The sequence below is a fragment of the Apodemus sylvaticus genome, chromosome 1 (genome assembly GCF_947179515.1).
Source record: "Apodemus sylvaticus chromosome 1, mApoSyl1.1, whole genome shotgun sequence".
Taxonomy (NCBI): domain Eukaryota; kingdom Metazoa; phylum Chordata; class Mammalia; order Rodentia; family Muridae; genus Apodemus; species Apodemus sylvaticus.
This window is the reverse complement of record NC_067472.1, coordinates 152,223,276-152,248,155: the sequence shown is the minus strand read 5'-3', so window position 1 is coordinate 152,248,155 and position 24,880 is coordinate 152,223,276. Positions and strand designations below refer to the sequence as shown.

At 45.1% G+C, this 24,880-nt stretch overlaps 9 non-coding genes across 9 annotated transcripts; all 9 read right to left on the bottom strand.

Annotated features, from left to right (window-relative positions):
• Positions 1-2,474: 2,474 nt before the first annotated feature.
• On the bottom strand, positions 2,475-2,568 carry LOC127676390 (small nucleolar RNA SNORD116). The gene has a single exon (XR_007975869.1). It is a non-coding gene; the product is annotated as a small nucleolar RNA SNORD116 (small nucleolar RNA).
• A 2,553-nt stretch (positions 2,569-5,121) lies between these two features.
• Positions 5,122-5,215, bottom strand: LOC127676413 (small nucleolar RNA SNORD116). Its single transcript, XR_007975891.1, has one exon. It is a non-coding gene; the product is annotated as a small nucleolar RNA SNORD116 (small nucleolar RNA).
• Positions 5,216-7,768: 2,553 nt separating this feature from the next.
• On the bottom strand, positions 7,769-7,862 carry LOC127677041 (small nucleolar RNA SNORD116). Its single transcript, XR_007976444.1, has one exon. It is a non-coding gene; the product is annotated as a small nucleolar RNA SNORD116 (small nucleolar RNA).
• A 2,551-nt stretch (positions 7,863-10,413) lies between these two features.
• On the bottom strand, positions 10,414-10,507 carry LOC127676412 (small nucleolar RNA SNORD116). Its single transcript, XR_007975890.1, has one exon. It is a non-coding gene; the product is annotated as a small nucleolar RNA SNORD116 (small nucleolar RNA).
• A 2,553-nt stretch (positions 10,508-13,060) lies between these two features.
• On the bottom strand, positions 13,061-13,154 carry LOC127676453 (small nucleolar RNA SNORD116). Its single transcript, XR_007975931.1, has one exon. It is a non-coding gene; the product is annotated as a small nucleolar RNA SNORD116 (small nucleolar RNA).
• Positions 13,155-15,707: 2,553 nt separating this feature from the next.
• LOC127676407 (small nucleolar RNA SNORD116) lies at positions 15,708-15,801 on the bottom strand. Its single transcript, XR_007975885.1, has one exon. It is a non-coding gene; the product is annotated as a small nucleolar RNA SNORD116 (small nucleolar RNA).
• A 2,551-nt stretch (positions 15,802-18,352) lies between these two features.
• Positions 18,353-18,446, bottom strand: LOC127677040 (small nucleolar RNA SNORD116). The gene has a single exon (XR_007976443.1). It is a non-coding gene; the product is annotated as a small nucleolar RNA SNORD116 (small nucleolar RNA).
• A 2,548-nt stretch (positions 18,447-20,994) lies between these two features.
• On the bottom strand, positions 20,995-21,088 carry LOC127676423 (small nucleolar RNA SNORD116). The gene has a single exon (XR_007975901.1). It is a non-coding gene; the product is annotated as a small nucleolar RNA SNORD116 (small nucleolar RNA).
• A 2,552-nt stretch (positions 21,089-23,640) lies between these two features.
• Positions 23,641-23,734, bottom strand: LOC127676455 (small nucleolar RNA SNORD116). Its single transcript, XR_007975933.1, has one exon. It is a non-coding gene; the product is annotated as a small nucleolar RNA SNORD116 (small nucleolar RNA).
• Positions 23,735-24,880: the final 1,146 nt, after the last annotated feature.

Below are 24,880 nucleotides of genomic sequence, written 5' to 3'. Positions count from 1 at the left end.
CTCCATTGCCCATTCATTTCTAGGGATCAATCAATCGGCCTAAGCTCCAAACAAGGGAGAACCAGAGGCCCTAATCCTGCTTCGTGTCCCTAAAGCACAGTGCACAAACCGTACAGTTCCTCACAGCTCTACCAAGACCTGAGCACATTGAGTTCCTGGAGCAAATTCATGTGTTCCTTACCTTTTCTCTAAGGTACCCTTGAGCAAGGCAGCAACAGTTAGCCAGTTCATCGGATGATCAGTGCGGTGCCATGACCAGTCAATCACTGTTGGTGTGTTCATTTCTTCTGAGTGTCACCACGGGCCCTTGCTGGAAAGGAAGGCCACCCTGTGAAGACAGCAAGAGCACATGCCGCCATTTTAGTGGGACCCATGCAAAGCAAGAATGAAGATGAGCTTACTGAGTCCTTTGGGCATGTCAGATTTTACAGACACCCATAACACTCCTGCTCTTGTCAACCTGTAGGCTTCCTCCATACACATAGGGGCTATGTGTCCACTCTGACCTCGGCTGGGGACATAGCACGCCCTTTGTTATCAAGTGCTTGCTGGGCCTTCACCTCCATCCAAGGCCTTAAGGATGAAATGTGAGCTGCTCCACTGATGAACCGCAAATTCCAAGATGACCTGAACACCAACCTACTCGACAACAGTTCTCTACTATATTAACAAGAAATTCAGGGCACATGATACAGCATGTAGCAAGAAAATTGCACTAACATGGGCAATCACACTTCTGCTTCAGTATAAAAGGTGAGAATGAGGAGTCGGCTCTGCGGCAGTTCACCACAAATATGTCCTTTCAGGGATGTCGATCTGGTCCACATAAGTATCCTCCATCATGGCTCTTATCCTACTCTGACTTCTTCAACTGGCTACTGGAATGAGGCAGAAATCAAACAAGTAAACTGATTCTGCTTTCAAGATCATAAGTAGCAGGCTTTACTGGCCCTGGAACAACATATCTCTCTGACTCTATGTATCTCTCTCTCAATATTTTTCTCTAGCTCTCTCTCTGTCTTTTTCTCTGTCTCTTGGTGTGTGTATGTTATGAGTGTGTGTGTATAGAGGTGCGTATGTGGGGGTTTGTGGGGGGGGTGTTTGTCTGTGTTTCTTTGTGTGTGTTTCTGTGTAGCTCTCTCACTTTCCTTGATAAGCTCTCAGTGGTGGTTTCATGCCTCTTTGGTCCATCTTTTGTCTTCTCTTTTGTCTCTTTTGAATAGTTCGTCTTTCATGGGACCACCATAGTTTATCTGCTATGCAATGATTTTTCCTTGCTGAAAAGAATTATCACAACAAATCCCTCAGTAGCACCAACAGAGGCATGCCACATTGGGATTAGATCCTCTAATCCATGGTGCAAATTGACTCATGGCCATAAATTTAATCAACTATGCAACCTCCATTTAAAAATTCCCATTTTTCTTTGAAAGTGCCAATGAACATTGGTCTCAAGCTAGGTTTCAAGGATAACCTGTGACCCATTGAGCATTTCCTCCTATGAACAGCTAACAATTGGCTTTAAGGTAGATTTAAAAAACTAACTCAGAAAATATTATAGTACCATGATCCATGAGTTTGTAATTTTGAAGGAAGATCGTTCCGGTATTTTCTCATAAGCCTACCATTGTGAGCAGATCTCAAGTATCTGTAACTTTGACATTGTGAAGGAGGCCTGGAACAATGTGGAAAGATATCAAGGGATATCTCAAACACACGATTTAACGGATATCTCCACCACACTATTTAAGACAAATGCATTCATTAAATGTGGAGGTTCCTGCCCAATCTCCCTCCACACATCAATTTCAGTCACAGGTCTGCAAATCTCATGCTTTGACTTGAGTCCACCAACGGCTCATGAATCCAGGGACATAAGGAATTGTGTCAATCAGGTGGAACCTTACAGGAGACATGTCTAGCATCATCTCTAATTGATCAACCTTGCTCTATTTCTAAGCTATTTGCATGGGAATCTTGCAGACTTCAGGCCACAAAGTCCCCTCTTGTCCACTTTAATCTTCCACAGTCTATAAAAGTGCCCAAGCTATGCTACTCAATCAGGCTACACTTCTCCTGCAGCCTGCACTCCATTGTCTCTCTGCCTGGCAACACAAGTGTGTTATCATTCATGTCAGCATTTCAGAAAAGCCTCAAACCCATATGAAGAGCCAAACTTTGGTGCCAAACCTATTCCTTCTGCTTCAAATTCCAGTGTACTTTAGGGCTGCACAACACTCCTTGAGCAAGCGGCTCTACCATCTACGTCCCTGCCAAGAATGTCATCAAAAGCTACGGGAGGAAGCCACAAGAACAAAAGGGCCTGCCATGGCCTCGGCCATGGTTTCCTGAGGAATAGGACAAGCACATACCCATTTTTAGTGTGTCTGGCTAAAGCCCGAGGAAGCAAGGGCAAAGGGGTGCTTGGCCTGCCTGTTTCTGATGCCCATAGGGCCTGGAGGACCCCAGGTGCCGGACCTCAGTTTCGATGAGAATTGCGGTACTGAGTTTTCACTCATTTTGTTCAGCTTTTCCAAGGAATGTATGACTGGGAATCACCATCGATCCAAGCACTTTGCAGTGCCTTTCACAAAGACCTTGTGGGTACTCTGGAGTGCTTGGGTGTTGGGAGAGCAAGGAACTGCCGGCCATTGCCCATTCATTTCTAGGGATCAATCAATCGGCCTAAGCTCCAAACAAGGGAGAACCAGAGGCCCTAATCCTGCTTCGTGTCCCTAAAGCTCAGGGCATAAACCGTACAGTTCCTTACAGTTCTACCAAGACCTGAGCACATTGAGTTCCTGGAGCAAATTCATGTGTTCCTTACCTTTTCTCTAAGGTACCCTTGAGCAATGCAGCAACAGTTACCAGTTCATCGGATGATCAGTGCAGTGCCATGACCAGTCAACCAATGTTGGTGTGTTCATTTCTTCTGAGTGTCACCACGGGCCCTTGCTGGAAAGGAATCCCACCCTGTGAAGACAGCAAGAGCACATGCCGCCATTTTAGTGGAACCCATGCAAAGCAAGAATGAAGATGAGCTTACTGAGTCCTTTGGGCTTGTCAGATTTTACAGACACCCATAACACTCCTGCTCTTGTCAACCTGTAGGCTTCCTCGATACACATAGGGGCTATGTGTCCACTCTGACCTCGGCTGGGGACATAGCACGCCCTTTGTTATCAAGTGCTTGCTGGGCCTTCACCTCCATCCAAGGCCTTAAGGATGAAATGTGAGCTGCTCCACTGATGAAACGCAAATTCCAAGATTACCTGAACACCAACCTACTCGACAACAGTTCTCTACTATATTAACAAGAAATTCAGGGCACATGATGCAGCATGTAGCAAGAAAATTGCACTAACATGGGCAATCACACTTCTGTTTCAGTATAAAAGGTGAGAATGTGGAGTCGGCTCTGGGGCAGTTCACCACAAATATGTCCTTTCAGGGATGTAAATCTGGTCCACATAAGTATCCTCCATCATGGCTCTTATCCTACTCTGACTTCTTCAACTGGCTACTGGAATGAGGCAGAAATCAAACAAGTAAACTGATTCTGCTTTCAAGCTCATAAGTAGCAGGCTTTACTGGCCCTGGAACAACATATCTCTCTGACACTATGTATCTCTTTCTCAATATTTTTCTCTAGCTCTCTCTCTGTCTTTGTCTCTGTCTCTTGGTGTGTGTATGTTACGAGTGTGTGTGTATAGAGGTGCGTATGTGGGGGTTTGTGGGGGGGGGGTGTTTGCCTGTGTTTCTTTGTGTGTGTTTCTGTGTGGCTCATTCACTTTCCTTGATAAGCTCTCAGTGGTGGTTTCATGCCTCTTTGGTCCATCTTTTGTCTTCTCTTTTGTCTCTTGTGAATAGTTCGTCTTTAATGGGACCACCATAGTTTATCTGCTATGCAATGATTTTTCCTTGCTGAAAAGAATTATCACGACAAATCCTTCAGTAGCACCAACAGAGGCATGCCACATTGGGACTTAGATCCTCTAATCCATGGTGCAAATTGACTCATGGCCATAAATTTAAACAACTATGCAACCTACATTAAAAAATTCCAGTTTTTCTTTGAAAGTGCCAATGAACATTGGTCTCAAGCTAGGTTTCAAGGATAACCTGAGACCCATTGAGCATTTCCTCCTATGAACAGCTAGCAATTGGCTTTAAGGTAGATTTAAAAAACTAACTCAGAAAATATAATAGTACCATGATCCATGAGTTTGTAGTTTTGAAGGAAGATCGTTCCGGTATTTTCTCATAAGCCTACCATTGTGAGCAGATCTCAAGGATCTGTAACTTTGACATTGCGAAGGAGGCCTGGAACAATGTGGAAAGATATCAAGGGATATCTCAAACACACGATTTAACGGATATCTCCACCACACTATTTAAGACAAATGCATTCATTAAATGTGGAGGTTCCTGCCCAATCTCCCTCCACACATCAATTTCAGTCACAGGTCTGCAAATCTCATGCTTTGACTTGAGTCCACCAATGGCTCATGAATCCAGGGACATAAGGAATTGTGTCAATCAGGTGGAACCTTACAGGAGACATTTCTAGCATCATCTCTAATTGATCAACCTTGCTATATTTCTAAGCTACTTGCTTGGGAATTTGCAGACTTCAGGCCACAAAGTCCCCTCTTGTCCACTTTAATCTTCCACAGTCTATAAAAGTGCCCAAGCTATGCTACTCAATCAGGCTACACTTCTCCTGCAGCCTGCACTCCATTGTCTCTCTGCCTGGCAACACAAGTGTGTTATCATTCATGTCAGCATTTCAGAAATGCCTCAAACCCATATGAAGAGCCAAACTTTGGTGCCAAACCTATTCCTTCTGCTTCAAATTCCAGTGTCCTTTAGGGCTGCACAACACTCCTTGAGCAAGCGGCTCTACCTTCTAAGTCCCTGCCAAGAATGTCATCAAAAGCTACGGGAAGAAGCCACAAGAACAAAAGGGCCTGCCATGGCCTCGGCCACGGTTTCCTGAGGAGTAGGACAAGCACATACCCATTTTTAGTGTGTCTGGCTAAAGCCCGAGGAAGCAAGTGCAAAGGGGTGCTTGGCCTGCCTGTTTCTGATGCCCATAGGACCTGGAGGACCCCAGGTGCCGGACCTCAGTTTCGATGAGAGTTGCGGTACTGACTTTTCACTCATTTTGTTCAGCTTTTCCAAGGAATGTTTGACTGGGAATCATCATCGATCCAAGCACTCTGCAGTGCCTTTCACAAAGACCTTGTGGGTACTCTGGAGTGCTTGGGTGTTGGGAGAGCAAGGAACTGCCGGCCATTGCCCATTCATTTCTAGGGATCAATCAATCGGCCTAAGCTCCAAACAAGGGAGAACCAGAGGCCCTAATCCTGCTTCGTGTCCCTAAAGCACAGGGCACAAACCGTACCGTTCCTCACAGCTCTACCAAGACCTGAGCACATTGAGTTCCTGGAGCAAATTCATGTGTTTCTTACCTTTTCTCTAAGGTACCCTTGAGCAAGGCAGCAACAGTTAGCCAGTTCATCGGAAGATCAGTGCGGTACCATGACCAATCAACCAATGTTGGTGTGTTCATTTCCTCTGAGTGTCACCACGGGCCCTTGCTGGAAAGGAATGCCACCCTGTGAAGACAGCAAGAGCACATGCCGTCATTTTAGTGGGACCCATGCAAAGCAAAAATGAAGATGAGCTTACTGAGTCCTTTGGGCTTGTCAGATTTTACAGACACCCATAAGACTCCTGCTCTTGTCAACCTGTAGGCTTCCTCCATACACATAGGGGCTATGTGTCCACTCTGACCTCGGCTGGGGACATAGCACGCCCTTTGTTATCAAGTGCTTGCTGGGCCTTCACCTCCATCCAAGGCCTTAAGGATGAAATGTGAGCTGCTCCACTGATGAACCGCAAATTCCAAGATGACCTGAACACCAACCTACTCGACAACAGTTCTCTACTATATTAACAAGAAATTAAGGGCACATGATACAGCATGTAGCAAGAAAATTGCACTAACATGGGCAATCACACTTCTGCTTCAGTATAAAAGGTGAGAATGTGGAGTCGGCTCTGGGGAAATTCACCACAAATATGTCCTTTCAGGGATGTCGATCTGGTCCACATAAGTATCTTCCATCATGGCTCTTATCCTACTCTGACTTCTTCAACTGGCTACTGGAATGAGGCAGAAATCAAACAAGTAAACTGATTCTGCTTTCAAGCGCATAAGTAGCAGGCTTTACTGTCCCTGGCACAACATATATCTCTGACTCTCTGTATCTCTCTCTCAATATTTTTCTCTAGCTCTCTCTCCATCTTTGTCTCTGTCTCTTGGAGTGTGTATGTTATGAGTGTGTGTGTATAGAGATGCGTATGTGGGGGTTTGTGGGAGGGGTGTTTGTCTGTGTTTCTCTGTGTGTGTTTCTGTGTGGCTCTCTCACTTTCCTTGATAAGCTCTCAGTGGTAGATTCATGCCTCTTTGGTCCATCTTTTGTCTTCTCTTTTGTCTCTTGTGAATAGTTCGTCTTTCATGGGAACACCATAGTTTATCTGCTATGCAATGATTTTTCCTTGCTGAAAAGAATTATCACGACAAACACCTCAGTAGGACCAACAGAGGCATGCCAAATTGGGACTTAGATCCTCTAATCTATGGTGCAAATTGACTCATGGCCATAAATTTAATCAACTATGCTACCTCGATTTAAAAATTCCAGTTTTTCTTTGAAAGTGCCAATGAACATTGGTCTCAAGCTAGGTTTCAAGGATATCCTGAGACCCATTGAGCATTTCCTCCTATGAACAGCTAGCAATTGGCTTTAAGGTAGATATAAATCACTATCTCAGAAAATATAATAGTACCATGATCCATGAGTTTGTAGTTTTGAAGGAAGATCGTTCCGGTATTTTCTCATAAACCTACCATTGTGAGCAGATCTCAAGGATCTGTAACTTTGACATTGTGAAGGAGGCCTGGAACAATGTGGAAAGATATCAAGGGATGTCGCAAACACACGATTTAACGGATATCTCCACCACACTATTTAAGACAAATGCATTCATTAAATGTGGAGATTCCTGCCCAATCTCCCTCCACACATCAATTTCAGTCACAGGCCTGCAAATCTCATGCTTTGACTTGAGTCCACCAACGGTTCATGAATCTAGTGACATAAGGAATTGTGTCAATCAGGTGGAACCTTACAGGAGACATGTCTAGCATCATCTCTAATTGATCAACCTTGCTCTATTTCTAAGCTATTTGCTTGGGAATCTTGCAGACTTCAGGCCACAAAATCCACTCTTGTCCACTTTAATCTTCCACAGTCTATAAAAGGGCCCAAGCTATGCTACTCAATCAGGCTACACTTCTCCTGCAGCCTTCACTCCATTGTCTCTCTGCCTGGCAACACAAGTGTGTTATCATTCATGTCAGCATTTCAGAAAAGCCTCAAACCCATATGAAGAGCCAAACTTTGGTGCCAAACCTATTCCTTCTGCTTCAAATTCCAGTGTCCTTTAGGGCTACACAACACTCCTTGAGCAAGCGGCTCTACCTTCTAAGTCCCTGCCAAGAATGTCATCAAAAGCTACGGGAGGAAGCCACGAGAACAAAAGGGCCTGCCATGGCCTCGGCCATGGTTTCCTGAGGAGTAGGACAAGCACATACCCATTTTTAGTGTGTCTGGCTAAAGCCCGAGGAAGCAAGGGCAAAGGGGTGCTTGGCCTGCCTGTTTCTGATGCCCATAGGGCCTGGAGGACCCCAGGTGCCGGACCTCAGTTTCGATGAGAGTTGCGGTACTGAGTTTTCACTCATTTTGTTCAGCTTTTCCAAGGAATGTTTGACTGGGAATCATCATCGATCCAAGCACTCTGCAGTGCCTTTCACAAAGACCTTGTGGGTACTCTGGAGTGCTTGGGTGTTGGGAGAGCAAGGAACTGCCGGCCATTGCCCATTCATTTCTAGGGATCAATCAATCGGCCTAAGCTCCAAACAAGGGAGAACCAGAGGCCCTAATCCTACTTCGTGTCCTAAAGTACAGGGCACAAACTCTACAGTTCCTCACAGCTCTACCAAGACCTGAGCACATTGAGTTCTTGGAGCAAATTCATGTGTTCCTTACCTTTTCTCTAAGGTACCCTTGAGCAAGGCAGCAACAGTTAGCCAGTTCATCGGATGATCAGTGCGGTGCCATGACCAGTCAACCAATGTTGGTGTGTTCATTTCTTCTGAGTGTCACCACGGGCCCTTGCTGGAAAGGAATGCCACCCTGTGAAGACAGCAAGAGCACATGCCGCCATTTTAGTGGGACCCATGCAAAGCAAGAATGAAGATGAGCTTACTGAGTCCTTTGGGCTTGTCAGATTTTACAGACACCCATAACACTCCTGATCTTGTCAACCTGTAGGCTTCCTCCATACACATAGGGGCTATGTGTCCACTCTGACCTCGGCTGGGAACATAGCACGCTCTTTGTTATCAAGTGCTTGCTGGGCCTTCACCTCCATCCAAGGCCTTAAGGATGAAATGTGAGCTGCTCCACTGGTGAAGTGCAAATTCCAAGATGACCTGAACACCAACCTACTCGACAACAGTTCTCTACTATATTAACAAGAAATTAAGGGCACATGATACAGCATGTAGCAAGAAAATTGCACTAACATGGGCAATCACACTTCTGCTTCAGTATAAAAGGTGAGAATGTGGAGTCGGCTCTGGGGAAGTTCACCACAAATATGTCCCTTCAGGGATGTCGATCTGGTCCACGTAAGTATCTTCCATCATGGCTCTTATCCTACTCTGACTTCTTCAACTGGCTACTGGAATGAGGCAGAAATCAAACAAGTAAACTGAATCTGCTTTCAAGCTCATAAGTAGCAGGCTTTACTGGCCCGGGAACAACATATCTCTCTGACTCTCTGTATCTCTCTCTCAATATTTTTCTCTAGCTCTCTCTCCGTCTTTGTCTCTGTCTCTCTGTGTGTGTATGTTATGAGTGTGTGTGTATAGAGGTGCGTATGTGGGGATTTTTGGGGGGGTGTTTGTCTGGGTTTCTTTGTGTGTGTTTCTGTGTGGCTCTCTCACTTTCCTTGATAAGCTCTCAGTGGTGGTTTCATGCCACTTTGGTCCATCTTTTGTCTTCTCTTTTGTCTCTTGTGAATACTTCGTCTTTCATGGGACCACCATAGTTTATCTGCTATGCAATGATTTTTCCTTGCTGAAAAGAATTATCACGACAAACCCCTCAGTAGCACCAACAGAGGCATGCCACATTGGGACTTAGATCCTCTAATCCATGGTGCAAATTGACTCATGGCCATAAATTTAATCAACTATGCAACCTCCATTTAAAAATTCCAGTTTTTCATTGAAAGTGCCAATGAACATTGGTCTCAAGCTAGGTTTCAAGGATATCCTGAGACCCATTGAGCATTTCCTCCTATGAACAGCTAGCAATTGGCTTTAAGGTAGATTTAAATCACTATCTCAGAAAATATAATAGTACCATGATCCATGAGTTTGTAGTTTTGAAGGAAGATCGTTCCGGTATTTTCTCATAAGCCTACCATTGTGAGCAGATCTCAAGGATCTGTAACTTTGACATTTTGAAGGAGGCCTGGAACAATGTGGGAAGATATCAAGGGATATCTCAAACACACGATTTAACGGATATCTCCACCACACTATTTAAGACAAATGCATTCATTAAATGTGGATGTTCCTGCCCAATCTCCCTCCACACATCAATTTCAGTCACAGGTCTGCAAATCTCATGCTTTGACTTGAGTCCACCAATGGCTCATGAATCCAGGGACATAAGGAATTGTGTCAATCAGGTGGAACCTTACAGGAGACATGTCTAGCATCATCTCTAATTGATCAACCTTGCTCTATTTCTAAGCTATTTGCGTGGGAATCTTGCAGACTTCAGGCCACAAAGTCCCCTCTTGTCCACTTTAATCTTCCACAGTCTATAAAAGGGCCCAAGCTATGCTACTCAATCAGGCTACACTTCTCCTGCAGCCTGCACTCCATTGTCTCTCTGCCTGGCAACACAAGTGTGTTATCATTCATGTCAGCATTTCAGAAAAGCCTCAAACCCATATGAAGAGCCAAACTTTGGTGCCAAACCTATTCCTTCTGCTTCAAATTCCAGTGTCCTTTAGGGCTGCACAACACTCCTTGAGCAAGCGGCTCTACCTTCTAAGTCCCTGCCAAGAATGTCATCAGAAGCTACGGGAGGAATCCACAAGAACAAAAGGGCCTGCCATGGCCTCGGCCACAGTTTCCTGAGGAGTAGGACAAGCACATACCCATTTTTAGTGTGTCTGGCTAAAGCCCGAGGAAGCAAGGGCAAAGGGGTGCTTGGCCTGCCTCTTTCTGATGCCCATAGGACCTGGAGGACCCCAGGTGCCGGACCTCAGTTTCGATGAGAGTTGCGGTACTGACTTTTCACTCATTTTGTTCAGCTTTTCCAAGGAATGTTTGACTGGGAATCATCATCGATCCAAGCACTCTGCAGTGCCTTTCACAAAGACCTTGTGGGTACTCTGGAGTGCTTGGGTGTTGGGAGAGCAAGGAACTGCCGGCCATTGCCCATTCATTTCTAGGGATCAATCAATCGGCCTAAGCTCCAAACAAGGGAGAACCAGAGGCCCTAATCCTGCTTCGTGTCCCTAAAGCACAGGGCACAAACCGTACAGTTCCTCACAGCTCTACCAAGACCTGAGCACATTGAGTTCCTGGAGCAAATTCATGTGTTCCTTACCTTTTCTCTAAGGTACCCTTGAGCAAGGCAGCAACAGTTAGCCAGTTCATCGGATGATCAGTGCGGTACCATGACCAGTCAACCAATGTTGGTGTGTTCATTTCCTCTGAGTGTCACCACGGGCCCTTGCTGGAAAGGAATGCCAACCTGTGAACACAGCAAGAGCACATGCCGCCATTTTAGTGGGACCCATGCAAAGCAAGAATGAAGATGAGCTTACTGAGTCTTTTTGGCTTGTCAGATTTTACACACACCCATAACACTCCTGCTCTTGTCAACCTGTAGGCTTCCTCCATACACATAGGGGCTATTTGTCCACTCTGACCTCGGCTGGGGACATAGCATGCCCTTTGTTATCAAGTGCTTGCTGGGCCTTCACCTCCATCCAAGGCCTTAAGGATGAAATGTGAGCTGCTCCACTGATGAACCGCAAATTCCAAGATGACCTGAACACCAACCTACTCGACAACAGTTCTCTACTATATTAACAAGAAATTAAGGTCACATGATACAGCATGTAGCAAGAAAATTGCACTAACATGGGCAATCACACTTCTGCTTCAGTATAAAAGGTGAGAATGTGGAGTCGGCTCTGGGGAAATTCACCACAAATATGTCCTTTCAGGGATGTCGATCTGGTCCACATAAGTATCTTCCATCATGGCTCTTATCCTACTCTGACTTCTTCAACTGGCTACTGGAATGAGGCAGAAATCAAACAAGTAAACTGATTCTGCTTTCAAGCTCATAAGTAGCAGGCTTTTCTGGCCCTGGAACAACATATATCTCTGACTCTCTGTATCTCTCTCTCAATATTTTTCTCTAGCTCTCTCTCCATCTTTGTCTCTGTCTCTTGGTGTGTGTATGTTATGAGTGTGTGTGTATAGAGGTGCGTATGTGGGGGTTTGTGGGGGGGGTGTTTGTCTGTGTTTCTCTGTGTGTGTTTCTGTGTGGCTCTCTCACTTTCCTTGATAAGCTCTCAGTGGTAGTTTCATGCCTCTTTGGTCCATCTTTTGTCTTCTCTTTTGTCTCTTGGGAATAGTTCGTCTTTCATGGGACCACCATAGTTTATCTGCTATGCAATGATTTTTCCTTGCTGAAAAGAATTATCATGACAAACACCTCAGTAGGACCAACAGAGGCATGCCACATTGGGTCTTAGATCCTCTAATCCATGGTGCAAATTGACTCATGGCCATAAATTTAATCAACTATGCTACCTCCATTTAAAAATTCCAGTTTTTCTTTGAAAGTGCCAATGAACATTGGTCTCAAGCTAGATTTCAAGGATATCCTGAGACCCATTGAGCATTTCCTCCTATGAACAGCTAGCAATTGGCTTTAAGGTAGATTTAAATCACTATCTCAGAAAATATAATAGTACCATGATCCATGAGTTTGTAGTTTTGAAGGAAGATAGTTCCGGTATTTTCTCATAAGCCTACCATTGTGAGCAGATCTCAAGGATCTGTAACTTTGACATTGTGAAGGAGGCCTGGAACAATGTGGAAAGATATCAAGGGATGTCGCAAACACACGATTTAACGGATATCTCCACCACACTATTTAAGACAAATGCATTCATTAAATGTGGAGGTTCCTGCCCAATCTCCCTCCACACATCAATTTCAGTCACAGGTCTGCAAATCTCATGCTTTGACTTGAGTCCACCAACGGCTCATGAATCTAGGGACATAAGGAATTGTGTCAATCAGGTGGAACCTTACAGGAGACATGTCTAGCATCATCTCTAATTGATCAACCTTGCTCTATTTCTAAGCTATTTGCTTGGGAATCTTGCAGACTTCAGGCCACAAAGTCCACTCTTGTCCACTTTAATCTTCCACAGTCTATAAAAGGGCCCAAGCTATGCTACTCAATCAGGCTACACTTCTCCTGCAGCCTGCACTCCATTGTCTCTCTGCCTGGCAACACAAGTGTGTTATCATTCATGTCAGCATTTCAGAAAAGCCTCAAACCCATATGAAGAGCCAAACTTTGGTGCCAAACCTATTCCTTCTGCTTCAAATTCCAGTGTCCTTTAGGGCTGCACAACACTCCTTGAGCAAGCGGCTCTACCTTCTAAGTCCCTGCCAAGAATGTCAACAAAAGCTACAGGAGGAAGCCACAAGAACAAAAGGGCCTGCCATGGCCTCGGCCATGGTTTCCTGAGGAGTAGGACAAGCACATAACCATTTTTAGTGTGTCTGGCTAAAGCCCGAGGAAGCAAGGGCAAAGGGGTGCTTGGCCTGCCTGTTTCTGATGCCCATAGGACCTGGAGGACCCCAGGTGCTGGACCACAGTTTCGATGAGAGTTGCGGTACTGAGATTTCACTCATTTTGTTCAGCATTTCCAAGGAATGTTTGACTGGCAATCATCATCGATCCAAGCACTCTGCAGTGCCTTTCACAAAGACCTTGTGGGTACTCTGGAGTGCTTGGGTGTTGGGAGAGCAAGGAACTGCCGGCCATTGCCCATTCATTTCTAGGGATCAATCAATCGGCCTAAGCTCCAAACAAGGGAGAACCAGAGGCCCTAATCCTGCTTCGTGTCCCTAAAGCACAGGGCACAAACCGTACAGTTTCTCACAGCTCTACCAAGACCTGAGCACATTGAGTTCCTGGAGCAAATTCATGTGTTCCTTACCTTTTCTCTAAGGTACCCTTGAGCAAGGCAGCAACAGTTAGCCAGTTCATCGGATGATCAGTGAGGTGCCATGACCAGTCAACCAATGTTGGTGTGTTCATTTCTTCTGAGTGTCACCACGGGCCCTTGCTGGAAAGAAATGCCACCCTGTGAAGACAGCAAGAGCACATGCCGCCATTTTAGTGGGACCCATGCAAAGCAAGAATGAAGATGAGCTTACTGAGTCCTTTGGGCTTGTCAGAATTTACAGACACCCATAACACTCCTGATCTTGTCAACCTGTAGGCTTCCTCCATACACATAGGGGCTATGTGTCCACTCTGACCTCGGCTGGGGACATAGCACGCTCTTTGTTATCAAGTGCTTGCTGGGCCTTCACCTCCATCCAAGGCCTTAAGGATGAAATGTGAGCTGCTCCACTGATGAACTGCAAATTCCAAGATGACCTGAACACCAACCTACTCGACAACAGTTCTCTACTATATTAACAAGAAATTAAGGGCACATGATACAGCATGTAGGAAGAAAATTGCACTAACATGGGCAATCACACTTCTGCTTCAGTATAAAAGGTGAGAATGTGGAGTCGGCTCTGGGGAAGTTCACCACAAATATGTCCCTTCAGGGATGTCGATCTGGTCCACATAAGTATCTTCCATCATGGCTCTTATCCTACTCTGACTTCTTCAACTGGCTACTGGAATGAGGCAGAAATCAAACAAGTAAACTGATTCTGCTTTCAAGCTCATAAGTAGCAGGCTTTACTGGCCCTGGAACAACATATCTCTCTGACTCTCTGTATCTCTCTCTCAATATTTTTCTCTAGCTCTCTCTCCGTCTTTGTCTCTGTCTCTTGGTGTGTGTATGTTATGAGTGTGTGTGTATAGAGGTGCGTATGTGGGGGTTTGTGGGGGGGTGTTTGTCTGGGTTTCTTTGTGTGTGTTTCTGTGTGGCTCTCTCACTTTCCTTGATAAGCTCTCAGTGGTGGTTTCATGCAATCTTTGGTCCATCTTTTGTCTTCTCTTTTGTCTCTTGTGAATAGTTCGTCTTTCATGGGACCACCATAGTTTATCTGCTATGCAATGATTTTTCCTTGCTGAAAAGAATTATCACGACAAACCCCTCAGTAGCACCAACAGAGGCATGCCACTTTGGGACTTAGATCCTCTAATCCATGGTGCAAATTGACTCATGGCCATAAATTTAATCAACTATGCAACCTCCATTTAAAAATTCCAGTTTTTCTTTGAAAGTGCCAATGAACATTGGTCTCCAGCTAGGTTTCAAGGATATCCTCAGACCCATTGAGCATTTCCTCCTATGAACAGCTAGCAATTGGCTTTAAGGTAGATTTAAATCACTATCTCAGAAAATATAATAGTACCATGATCCATGAGTTTGTAGTTTTGAAGGAAGATCGTTCCGGTATTTTCTCATAAGCCTACCATTGTGAGCAGATCTCAAGGATCTGTAACTTTGACATTGTGAAGGAGGCCTGGAACAATGTGGAAAGATATCAAGGGATATCTCAAACACCGGATTTAACGGATATCTCCACCACACTATTTAAGACAAATGCATTCATTAAATGTGGAGGTTCCTGCCCAATCACCCTCCACACATCAATTTCAGTCACAGGTCTGCAAATCTCATGCTTTGACTTGAGTCCACCAACGGCTCATGAATCCAGGGACATAAGGAATGGTGTCAATCAGATGGAACCTTACAGGAGACATGTCTAGCATCATCTCTAATTGATCAACCTTGCTCTCTTTCTAAGATATTTGCGTGGGAATCTTGCAGACTTCAGGCCACAAAGTCCCCTCTTGTCCACTTGAATCTTCCACAGTCTATAAAAGTGCCCAAGCTATGCTACTCAATCAGGCTACATTTCTCCTGCAGCCTGCACCCCATTGTCTCTCTGCCTGGCAACACAAGTGTGTTATCATTCATGTCAGCATTTTAGAAAAGCCTCAAACCCATATGAAGAGCCAAACTTTGGTGACAAACCTATTCCTTCTTCTTCAAATTCCAGTGTCCTTTAGGGCTGCACAACACTCCTTGAGCAAGCGGCTCTACCTTCTAAGTCCCTGCCAAGAATGTCATCAAAAGCTACGGGAGGAAGCCACAAGAACAAAAGGGCCTGCCATGGCCTCGGCCATGGTTTCCTGAGGAGTAGGACAAGCACATACCCATTTTTAGTGTGTCTGGCTAAAGCCCGAGGAAGCAAGGGCAAAGGGGTGCTTGGCCTGCTTGTTTCTGATGCCCATAGGACCTGGAAGACCCCAGGTGCCGGACCTCAGTTTCGATGAGAGTTGCTGTACTGAGTTTTCACTCATTTTGTTCAGCTTTTCCAAGGAATGTTTGACTGGGAATCATCATCGATCCAAGCACTCTGCAGTGCCTTTCACAAAGACCTTGTGGGTACTCTGGAGTGCTTGGGTGTTGGGAGAGCAAAGAACTGCCGGCCATTGCCCATTCATTTCTAGCGTTCAATCAATCGGCCTAAGCTCCAAACAATGGAGAACCAGAGGCCCTAATCCTGCTTCGTGTCCCTAAAGAACAGGGCACAAACCGTAAAGTTCCTCACAGCTCTACAAAGACCTGAGTACATTGAGTTCCTGGAGTAAATTCATGTGTTCCTTACCATTTCTCTAAGGTACCCTTGAGCAAGGCAGCAACAGTTAGCCAGTTCATCGGATGATCAGTGCGGTGCCATGACTAGTCAACCAATGTTGGTGTGTTCATTTCTTCTGAGTGTCACCACGGGCCCTTGCTGGAAAGGAATGCCACCCTGTGAAGACAGCAAGAGCACATGCCGCCATTTTAGTGGGACCCATGCAAAGCAAGAATGAAGATGAGCTTACTGAGTCCTTTGGGCTTGTCAGATTTTACAGACACCCATAACACTCCTGCTCTTGTCAAACTGAAGGCTTCCTCCATACACATAGGGGCTATGTGTCCACTCTGACCTCGGCTGGGGACATAGCACGCCCTTTGTTATCAAGTGCTTGCTGGGCCTTCACCTCCATCCAAGGCCTTAAGGATGAAATGTGAGCTGCTCCACTGATGAACCGCAAATTCCAAGATGACCTGAACACCAACCTACTCGACAACAGTTCTCTACTATATTAACAAGAAATTAAGGGCACATGATACAGCATGTAGCAAGAAAATGGCACTAACATGGGCAATCACACTTCTGCTTCAGTATAAAAGGTGAGAATGTGGAATCGGTTCTGGGGAAGTTCACCACAAATATGTCCTTTCAGGGATGTCGATCTGGTCCACATAAGTATCTTCCATCATGGCTCTTATCCTACTCTGACTTCTTCAACTGGCTACTGGAATGAGGCAGAAATCAAACAAGTAAACTGATTCTGCTTTCAAGCTCATAAGTAGCAGGCTTAATGGCCCTGGAACAACATATCTCTCTGACTCTCTGTATCTCTCCCTCAATATTGTTCTCTAGCTCTCTCTCCGTCTTTGTCTCTGTCTCTTGTTGTGTGTATGTTATGAGTGTGTGTGTATAGAGGTGGGTATGTGGGGGTTTGTTGGGGGGGTGTTTGTCTGTTTTTCTTTGTGTGTGTTTCTGTGTGGCTCTCTCACTTTCCTTGATAAGCTCTCAGTGGTGGTTTCATGACTCTTTGGTCCATCTTTTGTCTTCTCTTTTGTCTCTTGTGAATAGTTTTTCTTTCATGGGACCACCATAGTTTATCTGCTATGCAATGATTTTTCCTTGCTGAAAAGAATTATCACGACAAATCCCTCAGTAGCACCAGCTGAGGCATGCCACATTGAGACTTAGATCCTCTAATCCATGGTGCAAATTGACTCATGGCCATAAATTTAATCAACTATGCAACCTCCATTTAAAAATTCCTGTTTTTCTTTGAAAGTGCCAATGAACATTGGTCTCAAGCTAGGTTTCAAGGATAACCTGAGACCCATTGAACATTTCGTCCTATGAACAGCTAGCAATTGGCTTTAAGGTAGATTTAAATCACTATCTCAGAAAATATAATAGTACCATGATCCATGAGTTTGTAGTTTTGAAGAATGATCGTTGCGCTATTTTCTCATAAGCCTACCATTGTGAGCAGATCTCAAGGATCTGTAACTTTGACATTGTGAAGGAGGCCTGGAACAATAGGAAAGATATCAAGGGATATCTCAAACACACGATTTAACGGATATCTCCACCACACTATTTAAGACAAATGCATTCATTAAATGTGGAGGTTCCTGCCCAATCTCCCTCCACACATCAATTTCAGTCACAGGTCTGCAAATCTCATGCTTTGACTTGAGTCCACCAACGGCTCATGAATCCAGGGACATAAGGAATTGTGTCAATCAGGTGGAACCTTACAGGAGACATGTCTAGCATCATCTCTAATTGATCAACCTTGCTCTATTTCTAAGCTATTTGCGTGGGAATCTTGCAGACTTCAGGCCACAAAGTCCCCTCTTGTCCACTTTAATCTTCCACAGTCTATAAAAGTGCCCAAGCTATTCTACTCAATCAGGCTACACTTCTCCTGCAGCCTGCACTCCATTGTCTCTCTGCCTGGCAACACATGTGTGTTATCATTCATGTCAGCATTTCAGAAAAGCCTCAAACCCATATGAAGAGCCAAACATTGGTGCAAAACCTATTCCTTCTGCTTCAAATTCCAGTGTCCTTTAGGGCTGCACAACACTCCTTGAGCAAGCGGCTCTACCTTCTAAGTCCCTGCCAAGAATGTCATCAGAAGCTACGGGAGGAATCCACAAGAACAAAAGGGCCTGCCATGGCCTCGGCCACGGTTTCCTGAGGAGTAGGACAAGCACATACCCATTTTTAGTGTGTCTGGCTAAAGCCCGAGGAAGCAAGGGCAAAGGGGTCCTTTGCCTGCCTATTTCTGATGCCCATAGGACCTGGAGGACCCCAGGTGCCGGACCTCAGTTTCGATGAGAGTTGCGGTACTGAGTTTTCACTCATTTTGTTCAGCTTTTCCAAGGAATGTTTGACTGGGAATCATCATCGATCCAAGCACTCTGCAGTGCCTTTCACAAAGACCTTGTGGGTACTCTGGAGTGCTTGGGTGTTGGGAGAGCAAGGAACTGCCGGCCATTGCCCATTCATTTCTAGGGATCAATCAATCGGCCTAAGCTCCAAACAAGGGAGAACCAGAGGCCCTAATCCTGCTTCGTGTCCCTAAAGCACAGGGCACAATCCGTACAGTTCCTCACAGCTCTACCAAGACCTGAGCACATTGAGTTCCTGGAGCAAATTCATGTGTTCCTTACCTTTTCTCTAAGGTACCCTTGAGCAAGGCAGCAACAGTTAGCCAGTTCATCGGATGATCAGTGCGGTGCCATGACCAGTCAACCAATGTTGGTGTGTTCATTTCTTCTGAGTGTCACCACGGGCCCTTGCTGGAAAGGAATGCCACCCTGTAAAGACAGCAAGAGCACATGCCGCCATTTTAGTGGGACCCATGCAAAGCAAGAATGAAGATGAGCTTACTGAGTCCTTTGGGCTTGTCAGATTTTACAGACACCCATAACACTCCTGCTCTTGTCAACCTGTAGGCTTCCTCCATACACATAGGGGCTATTTGTCCACTCTGACCTCGGCTGGGGACATAGCACGCCCTTTGTTATCAAGTGCTTGCTGGGCCTTCACCTCCATCCAAGGCCTTAAGGATGAAATGTGAGCTGCTCCACTGATGAACCGCAAATTCCAAGATGACGTGAACACCAATCTACTCGACAACAGTTCTCTACTATATTAACAAGAAATTCAGGGCACATGATACAGCATGTAGCAAGAAAATTGCACTAACATGGGCAATCACACTTCTGCTTCAGTATAAAAGGTGAGAATGTGGAATCGGCTCTGGGGAAGTTCACCACAAATATGTCCTTTCAGGGATGTCGATCTGGTCCACATAAGTATCTTCCATCATGGCTCTTATCCTACTCTGACTTCTTCAACTGGCTACTGGAATGAGGCAGAAAACAAGTAAACTGATTCTGCTTTCAAGCTCATAAGTAGCAGGCTTTACTGACCCTGGAACAACATATCTCTCTGACTCTCTGTATCTCTCTCTCAATATTTTTCTCTAGCTCTCTCTCCGTCTTTGTCTCTGTCTCTTGGTGTGTGTATGTTATGAGTGTGTGTGTATAGAGGTGGGTATGTGGGGGTTTGTGGGGGGGTGTTTGTCTGGGTTTCTTTGTGTGTGTTTCTGTGTGGCTCTCTCACTTTCCTTGATAAGCTCTCAGTGGTGGTTTCATGCAATCTTTGGTCCATCTTTTGTCTTCTCTTTTGTCTCTTGTGAATAGTTCGTCTTTCATGGGACCACCATAGTTTATCTGCTATGCAATGATTTTTCCTTGCTGAAAGAATTATCACGACAAACCCCTCAGTAGCACCAACAGAGGCATGCCACATTGGTACTTAGATCCTCTAATCCATGGTGCAAATTGACTCATGGCCATAAATTTAATCAACTATGTAACCTCCATTTAAAAATTCCAGTTTTTCTTTGAAAGTGCCAATGAACATTGGTCTCAAGCTAGGTTTCAAGGATATCCTGAGACCCATTGAGCATTTCCTCCTATGAACAGCTAGCAATTGGCTTTAAGGTAGATTTAAATCTCTATCTCAGAAAATATAATAGTACCATGATCCATGAGTTTGTAGTTTTGAAGGAAGATCGTTCCTGTATTTTCTCATAAGCCTACCATTGTGAGCAGATCTCAAGGATCTGTAACTTTGACATTTTGAAGGAGGCCTGGAACAATGTGGGAAGATATCAAGGGATATCTCAAACACACGATTTAACGGATATCTCCACCACACTATTTAAGACAAATGCATTCATTAAATGTGGAGGTTCCTGCCCAATCTCCCTCCACACATCAATTTCAGTCACAGGTCTGCAAATCTCATGCTTTGACTTGAGTCCACCAACGGCTCATGAATCCAGGGACATAAGGAATTGTGTCAATCAGGTGGAACCTTACAGGAGACATGTCTAGCATCATCTCTAATTGATCAACCTTGCTCTATTTCTAAGCTATTTGCGTGGGAATCTTGCAGACTTCAGGCCACAAAGTCCCCTCTTGTCCACTTTAATCTTCCACAGTCTATAAAAGTGCCCAAGCTATGCTACTCAATCAGGCTACACTTCTCCTGCAGCCTGCACTCCATTGTCTCTCTGCCTGGCAACACAAGTGTGTTATCATTCATGTCAGCATTTTAGAAAAGCCTCAAACCCATATGAAGAGCCAAACTTTGGTGCCAAACCTATTCCTTCTGCTTCAAATTCCAGTGTCCTTTAGGGCTGCACAACACTCCTTGAGCAAGCGGCTCTACCTTCTAAGTCCCTGCCAAGAATGTCATCAAAAGCTTCAGGAGGAAGCCACAAGAACAAAAGGGCCTGCCATGGCCTCGGCCATGGTTTCCTGAGGAGTAGGACAAGCACATACACATTTTTAGTGTGTCTGGCTAAAGCCCGAGGAAGCAAGGGCAAAGGGGTGCTTGGCCTGCCTGTTTCTGATGCCCATAGGGCCTGGAGGACCCCAGGTGCCGGACCTCAGTTTCGATGAGAGTTGCGGTACTGAGTTTTCACTCATTTTATTCAGCTTTTCCAAGGAATGTTTGACTGGGAATCATCATCGATCCAAGCACTCTGCAGTGCCTTTCACAAAGACCTTGTGGGTACTCTGGAGTGCTTGGGTGTTGGGAGAGCAAGGAACTGCCGGCCATTGCCCATTCATTTCTAGGGATCAATCAATCGGCCTAAGCTCCAAACAAGGGAGAACCAGAGGCCCTAATCCTGCATCGTGTCCCTAAAGCACAGGGCACAAACCATACAGTTCCTCACAGCTCTACCAAGACCTGAGCACATTGAGTTCCTGGAGCAAATTCATGTGTTCCTTACCTTTACTCTAGTGGACCCTTGAGCAAGGCAGCAACGGTTAGCCAGTACATCGGATGATCAGTGCGGTGCCATGACCAGTCAACCAATGTTGGTGTGTTCATTTCCTCTGAGTGTCACCACGGGCCCTTGCTGAAAAGGAATGTCACCCTGTGAAGACAGCAAGAGCACATGCCGCCATTTTAGTGGGACCCATGCAAAGCAAGAATGAAGATGAGCTTACTGAGTCCTTTGGGCTTGTAAGATTTTACCGACACCCATAACACTCCTTCTCTTGTCAACCTGTAGGCTTCCTCCATACACATAGGGGCTATGTGTCCACTCTGACCTCGGCTGGGGACATAGCACGCCCTTTGTTATCAAGTGCTTGCTGGGCCTTCACCTCCATCCAAGGCCTTAAGGATGAAATGTGAGCTGCTCCACTGATGAATCGCAAATTCCAAGATGACCTGAACACCAACCTACTCGACAACAGTTCTCTACTATATTAACAAGAAATTCAGGGCACATGATACAGCATGTAGCAAGAAAATTGCACTAACATGGGCAATCACACTTCTGCTTCAGTATAAAAGGTAAGAATGTGGAGTCGGCTCTGGGGAAGTTCACCACAAATATGTCCTTTCAGGGATGTCGATCTGGTCCACATAAGTATCTTCGATCATGGTTCTTATCCTACTCTGACTTCTTCAACTCGCTACTGGAATGAGGCAGAAATCAAACAAGTAAACTGATTCTGCTTTCAAGCTCATAAGTAGCAGTCTTTACTGGCCCTGGAACAACATATCTCTCTGACTCTCTGTATCTCTCTCTCAATATTTTTCTCTAGTTCTCTCTCCGTCTTTGTCTCTGTATCTTGGTGTGTGTATGTTATGAGTGTGTGTATATAGAGGTGCGTATGTAGGGGTTTGTTGGGGGGTGTTTGTCTGTGTTTCTTTGTGTGTGTTTCTGTGTGGCTCTCTCACTTTCCTTGATAAGCTCTCAGTGGTGGTTTCATGCCTCTTTGGTCCATCTTTTGTCTTCTCTTTTGTCTCTTGTGAATAGTTCGTCTTTCATGGGACCACCATATTTTATCTGCTATGCAATGATTTTTCCTTGCTGAAAAGAATTATCAAGACAAACCCCTCAGTAGCACCAACAGAGGCATGCCACATTGGGACTTAGATCCTCTAATCCATGGTGCAAATTGACTCATGGCCATAAATTTAATCAACCATGCAACCTCCATTTAAAAATTCCAGTTTTTCTTTGAAAGTGCCAATGAACATTGGTCTCAAGCTAGGTTTCAAGGATATCCTGAGACCCATTGAGCATTTACTCCTATGAACACCTAGCAATTGGCTTTAAGGTAGATTTAAATTACTATCTCAGAAAATATAATAGTACCATGATCCATGAGTTTGTAGTTTTGAAGGAAGATCGTTCCGGTATTTTCTCATAAGCCTACCATTGTGAGCAGATCTCAAGGATCTGTAACTTTGACATTGTGAAGGAGGCCTGGAACAATGTGGAAAGATATCAAGGGATATCTCAAACACCCGAATTAACGGATATCTCCACCACACTATTTAAGACAAATGCATTCATTAAATGTGGAGGTTCCTGCCCAATCTCCCTCCACACATCAATTTCAGTCACAGGTCTGCAAATCTCATGCATTGACTTGAGTCCACCAACGGCTCATGAATTCAGGGACATAAGGAATTGTGTCAATCAGGTGGAACCTTACAGGAGACATTTCTAGCATCATCTCTAATTGATCAACCTTGCTCTATTTCTAAGCTATTTGCGTGGGAATCTTGCAGACTTCAGGCCACAAAGTCCCCTCTTGTCCACTTTAATCTTCCACAGTCTATAAAAGTGCCCAAGCTATGCTACTCAATCAGGCTACACTTCTCCTGCATCCTGCACTCCATTGTCTCTCTGCCTGTCAACACAAGTGTGTTATCATTCATGTCAGCATTTCAGAAAAGCCTCAAACCCATATGAAGAGCCAAACTTTGGTGCCAAACCTATTCCTTCTGCTTCAAATTCCAGTATCCTTTAGGGCTGCACAACACTCCTTGAGCAAGCGGCTCTACCCTCTAAGTCCCTGCCAAGAATGTCATCAAAAGCTACGGGAGAAAGCCACAAGAACAAAAGGGCCTGCCATGGCCTCGGCCATGGTTTCCTGAGGAGTAGGACAAGCACATAACCATATTTAGTGTGTCTGGCTAAAGCCCGAGGAAGCAAGGGCAAAGGGGTGTTTGGCCTGCCTGTTTCTGATGCCCATAGGACCTGGAGGACCCCAGGTGCCGGACCTCAGTTTCGATGAGAGTTGCGGTACTGAGTTTTCACTCATTTTGTTCAGCTTTTCCAAGTAATGTTTGACTGGGAATCATCATCGATCCAAGCACTCTGCAGTGCCTTTCACAAAGACCTTGTGGGTACTCTGGAGTGCTTGGGTGTTGGGAGAGCAAGGAACTGCCGGCCATTGCCCATTCATTTCTAGGGATCAATCAATCGGCATAAGCTCCAAACAAGGGAGAACCAGAGGCCCTAATCCTGCTTCGTGTCCCTAAAGCACAGGGCACAAACCATACAGTTCCTCACAGCTCTACCAAGACCTGAGCACATTGAGTTCCTGGAGCAAATTCATGAGTTCCTTACGTTTTCTCAAAGGTACCCTTGAGCAAGGCAGCAACAGTTAGCCAGTTCATCGGATGATCAGTGCGGTGCCATGACCAGTCAACCAATGTTGGTGTGTTCATTTCTTCTGAGTGTCACCACGGGCCCTTGCTGGAAAGGAATGCCACCCTGTGAAGACAGCAAGAGCACATGCCGCCATTTTAGTGGGACACATTCAAAGAAAGAATGAAGATGAGCTTACTGAGTCCTTTGGGCTTGTCAGATTTTACAGACACCCATAACACTCCTGCTCTTGTCAACCTGTAGGCTTCCTCCATACACATAGGGGCTATGTGTCCACTCTGACCTCGGCTGGGGACATAGCACGCCCTTTGTTATCAAGTGCTTGCTGGGCCTTCACCTCCATCCAAGGCCTTAAGGATGAAATGTGAGCAGCTCCACTGATGAACCGCAAATTCCAAGATGACCTGAACACCAATCTACTCGACAACAGTTCTCTACTATATTAACAAGAAATTCAGGGCACATGATACAGCATGTAGCAAGAAAATTGCACTAACATGGGCAATCATACTTCTGCTTCAGTATAAAAGGTGAGAATGTGGAATCGGCTCTGGGGAAGTTCACCACAAATATGTCCTTTCAGGGATGTCGATCTGGTCCACATAAGTATCTTCCATCATGGCTCTTATCCTACTCTGACTTCTTCAACTGGCTACTGGAATGAGGCAGAAATCAAACAAGTAAACTGATTCTGCTTTCAAGCTCATAAGTAGCAGGCTTAACTGGCCCTGGAACAACATATCTCTCTGACTCTCTGTATCTCTCTCTCAATATTTTTCTCTAGCTCTCTCTCCGTCTTTGTCTCTGTCTCTTGGTGTGTGTATGTTATGAGTGTGTGTGTATAG